Raw genomic sequence first — 5381 nt, 5'->3', positions numbered from 1 at the left:
TCACTTTGAAGGTTGGCTTTCATACACATCAGTATTAAGTTTAGATCAAAAGTTACCTCAAGGTGCATTTACTGTTAACATGACTCGATCAAACAGATTAGAGGAAAGAAGAGAAAAGATCGAACTGACAAAGAACTAATGAAGATGGTACAAAGGTGGGCGCCAAGATCCCTCTGGGATCTCTTGTAATAATTGTGATGTGTTTGTAAATAATAAAGAGACTATATGTTGGTTTTATATGATATTCGTGTAGTAATGGGAACAAAATGTCTACATAAATATCAAACTGACATAAAAAAACACAGTAGCTAATTTAATCATAAATAAGCATACAAATAAGAAAGTGTTCCATTGTTTTCTCAATCAAATTTAAAGTCATTGTACAGCAGATGCTGGGAGTCGTACACGAACATGTCGACCAAGCCAACCCCAGCACCATCTCACAAATTGACGATAGGCAATATATTGATTTCTCCTGGAAAAAAAATCATTATCTTGCATAAAAAAGATGGCATATATGTAAATCTTCCAATACTTCATTTTCAAAACAGACTGGTAAGAACTACTTTGAATAAAGTGGATAGACTGTTGCAAAATTGCAGAAAATTTCATATATTCTTGGGTTTTAGTCATCTTTCACAATGCAGTGTTTTGTTATTCTGTGCATACATTCAGTTAGATTGTGAAACATTGAAAAACAAATTAAATAATAATGATTAAATAAAATGTATGTTTACTTACTTGTTTTCATCGTCTGTCAATTGACCATGGTACTGACGAAATGTCAGGTATACTGTCTGTAGAACATAAATTTTCAAACAGACAGCATCAAATCCAGGATGGAGAGTGATGCATGATAGGTCACCTGGAATGGCATCCACCATGACTTGGACCTGGTCGACTTCTTTGCAACAAATACTTCCACTTCGGTAGACATTGCAGGACAGTGTCCGCATCTACACCTGAAAACCGTAATAAGTTTTCTTTTAACTTGTAGACATATACTTTTTAATCAAGGTACTTTACACTGCCATTTGAGCGATAGCTGTAAGGACCTAGAAAACCGGTATCCGTCCATAGCTTCTAGTTGTATTGCGCCAAATCTACATTTTTGTGTAAGGTGACAACTGAATTTTCTATACACGTTACTTAGCGAAGAAATGCTGGTAGGCTAATATTTCTTGTAGTCAAAAAATGGTCTAATAATCAACCTAATTTGCGTCAAAATAAACTTACCAATCGTTGCTTCCAAGTCGTATGGCTTGGATCTCGGGCTCATGGTCGGCCACTGAAGTTTCCTCGTTCGGGTCGTCATCCGTCTCTGGTTCGAACATGTAAGGCTGTGTTACTCCGTCATAGGTTGCCCCGTCCATCTCAAAGTTAGATGAGCCGTCAGACATGTATAAATCAACAGATTCTTCGTCGCTTTCTGAGGTTGATACGTAGGTAACATTATTCGCCATGATGCCGGTTTTCTTGTGTTCCCGTTGTGACGTCACCGATACGTGTGCACAACTTTTAGCGGCGCGCGGTACGCTTGATGAGCATATGGAAACGCAGGTAAAAAGCTCAACTTCTACCTGTCGTTACTTGGTAACCGGTCCACCGATTTCGATGCGGTTTTCGGCAACATCATTATAAAAACATAAGGAATGTTTTATTATCGGTTACTATTTGGACTACAGTTACTCTTTAACAAGAGGCCCATGGGCCTTACGGTCACCTCTGCCCTGCAGGTAGGGCGTAAGAATTGTACTTGCTGCCCCCAATTGCATGATTGTAAGAGGCGACTAAATTTGGGACCTTATCTCTTCTCTCCTTTCTAAATAACTTCCTTCTTCCTAATGTCTCCCTTGACAATGCCTCACTTTTGGCCGTTTGTTGAGCGTTCGCCCCTGTGAGGAAGGCTTTGGGTTCTGTCCCCTGGCCGAGACATACCAAAGTCTTTAACAATGGTAGTTTCTACTCCTGCTTAACGCTCAGCAAGTTAGGAGTGGGACGACTGGTTCGCCCGTTGTCAGTATAATGTGACCGGGTGGGGCGTCCTGCTGGGTGTCTTCGGCAGTATGTTTCAGTGGGGTAGCACTATAAAGTCGGCATCAGTTCCGCGCTATCACAAGGAGACAAACACGAACATATCGCAGCCTCCCAAAATACACACACATACACTACACGCATGCATCTTGCACACAGGGGAGGCCGTCCTTAAATGACCTTAGCTGTTAATAGGACGTTAAACAAAATCAAACAAACAAATTACGGTCACCTGAGTCCTACAGTATTTATTTTTAGGTCACCTGAGCTTTAGCTCAAGTGACCCATTGCTATCCGTCTTTGCCGTCGTCGTCCATCGTCCGTTAACATTTTACATTTCAAACTTAAAGTCAAAGTTCTGCCGGGCCGATTGAACTGAAAGTTGGTAGGAGTGATCGACTCATGGTCCTGAGAAAGTGTTGTTATTTTTCGGGTCGATCAGAAATCCAATATGGCCGCCGTGGTCGCCATTTTGAAAAACTATTTCAAACTTAAAGTAAAGTTTTACTTGGCCGATTTCAGTTCAATCTGCCCAGCAGAACTTTACTTTTAAGTTTGAAATGGTGTCTATCCCATTAATGATTTTATCCCTCTGACACTCAAAATCTATACATCTAAATGTTGTCTATCCCAACCATTGAAAGTTATGCAACATTTGAAACTATATATTTGAAAGGGTTTATTGAACACTCACTTGATCAATCATACACTGAACAAGAATCATGAATATGCACCTAGCTAGTTTGCTGATAGTACTAATCATCATAATTCATACCTATGAAGATTTTGGAGGAATTATCACACGACTCGATGAAATTAAGAAATTTTTATTTTACATCTTAATTGAAATTTTAAACATCTACAAAATCAAAACATTTCACAACAGAAATGAAAGCTAAATTCATAATGTATATATCATGAAAGGTTGATTGCAAGTCAGACAACTTAGACTCAAGCATTTAAATTTTCAACTTTATCAATAAACATGAAATAGGGGTAAGTAGACATTTTAAAATTAATCATTTCACTTCTTCTATAAATTGGAAACTTTCAATAATGAGTAAGTTTATGTAATGTTATCAGCATAGAAATATTTTTTATCATTTCGATTAGTACAAAATATTTAACATACTAATAAACACCAAAACTTAGATTTAATATGGACTACAACACCAATAAAAACCAGGAAGAGTAAATTTCAAAGAACAAGAAACAGCATACTCGCCATATCCGAACCATCCTCATCAGGCAAGCTTCCAATTTCTTATATAAGTCAACTTATTTACTGCTTAAATTTGAAAGAAAATCTAAAGTTGTTCAATCAAATTAACATTCAAATTTAAATCCAAATCCAACATGTATAATGAATCATTTTCTAATAAAAGTAATACTAATTTTACATTTTTTCTATAGATTCTGATAGTGAAACAGACCTAATACCTACAAGAAGACCATATCAGGACACTATGAGGAGAATGACAAAGATTGTGAACCTTAAGCCTAGTAGGTTACTATATTTCCTATATATCTCAACTCTTTTACTTCTTAATATAAATAGTTTTACTAAATTAACATCAAAATTTAAAATGCATAATAAATATTTCAATAATACTTCTTTTCACATTAGACAGTGATGTAATGCCACCTCTGGAACCTATAGGGGAGCTAACGAAAAATGAAACCGCAGCGCATGAAATGATCAGCAGGTATGATTTTGTTTTACATTTTCACCAAAATATATCAACAATTTTACTTAAATATTTTTTCATTTTAACATACATAAATTGTTTTTTTTTTTTAAATATGTACAGTTTACTGTTTTATTCTTTTTTAGGAGATGGTCAAGACTAAACAGATAACTTTTTGAATTGTAAAAAAACCAAAAAAAACAAAAACTTCAATAAGAAATTGACAAGCAGATATATATCATTTTAGTTGGAATGAGGTTTTCTGTAAATGTTGAAATCAAACAAACTTGCAATTGAAACTGTTCGCCACAGTTCCCCTCCAGGCTGTACCGCGTCTACTCTAGGCTGTCCCCCTTGAGCACGTATTTCTTCTTGCTCCTCTACAGAGGTTCCTATATTAGCTGGAGGCGTCTCTATAGTGCCCATTTCCAAATCATGTACTGCTTCTAACAGTTTGAAAAAAGAATATTTTAAACACATAGTAGGATCAATATTTTCAAAAATCTCAAATTTATGCTATTGCAAGTTATTCTGTAACATTTATCTATACCTTTATGTCTCTGTCTTAGATTGTATAGGCGCCTCCTTATCCTTAAATTGTGACGTCTTACATTCTCAGGTCTATTGACTAGCCTTCTATTGGGAGCTTCTCTATTGAGAGGTTATCTATTGGTCAGTCTTAAACTCTCCATAAAGTAGATCATGACAGCCAATATGAAATCCGAAAATAATGAATATATTTACCTCTCTTTTCTCCTTCACACAAAGAAAAGGCTGATCATCCCGAGAAAGACTATGATAGTAGCTAAAATAAGAAAAAAAAGGTTTAACCAAGTAAGGGCTGTTCCAGAAAAAAAGACATCCCCCCCCTGGGACGGCAAACTTTTTTTGTTAACGTGGGTGGTTGAACATTGAATAAAATCGTAGTTATTGGTTGTTGTTGTTGTTGTATTTTCGTTTCTGTGGGTCGTTGTACGTTGGAGAAACAAAACAAAAAAATATTTAAAAAATAAATAAAACGTGATTAATTAATTTACATGGTGGTGTGATATGAAAATATCTGGTTGAAGCTCGGATGTAGATTTGCGTTATTGAAATACGTGCTGAAACTTTGGCAGCGTGACATTACTGTATCGCTTGCAAGTCGCTTCCGGTATGTGGGTCAAGGGACGCAACTCCTATGATAAAAAAATCAATCTTGATAGAGGGCGCTGTTATCACTCTTCACAAAAATGGCTGCCCATTCGCGTGGTTGGAGCCCGGAAGATGTGGGAAGATGGATGGCGAGGCATGGTTTCGGCCAATTTTCAGCCTCGTTTATCGGTAAGAACATCATTAATGTGATGCTGACCGATTATAATACTATGTTCTTTCATAAATTATGTTGAACGATAACATGACCCGCCATTACTTGATCGATCTGTTTACATTAAAACGCTGTCACTTCACACGTGGTCAGACTGGGCATTTCGCAGAATGTTTCAGTGAGGTAGCACTATAAAGTAGGCATCAGTTTCGCGCTATCACAAGGAGACAAACACGAACATATCGCAGCCTCCCAATATACACACACATACACTACACGCATGCATCTTGCACCCAGGGGAGGCCGTCCTTAAATGACCTTAGCTGTTAATAGGACGTTAAACAAAATCAAAC

The 5381-nt window shown here is 36.8% G+C and overlaps 1 long non-coding RNA gene across 1 annotated transcript; it reads left to right on the top strand.

Moving 5' to 3' along the window:
- The first annotated feature begins 2479 nt into the window (after nucleotides 1-2479).
- On the top strand, nucleotides 2480-4701 carry LOC110465210. Its single transcript, XR_002464587.1, has 3 exons — nucleotides 2480-3537; nucleotides 3662-3740; nucleotides 3869-4701. It is a non-coding gene; the product is annotated as an uncharacterized LOC110465210 (long non-coding RNA).
- Nucleotides 4702-5381: the final 680 nt, after the last annotated feature.

Source organism: Mizuhopecten yessoensis, unplaced genomic scaffold (genome assembly GCF_002113885.1).
Source record: "Mizuhopecten yessoensis strain PY_sf001 unplaced genomic scaffold, ASM211388v2 scaffold11061, whole genome shotgun sequence".
Lineage (NCBI taxonomy): Eukaryota > Metazoa > Mollusca > Bivalvia > Pectinida > Pectinidae > Mizuhopecten > Mizuhopecten yessoensis.
Note: the sequence above shows the minus strand (reverse complement) of the source record. Positions and strands in the feature narration are given on the sequence as shown.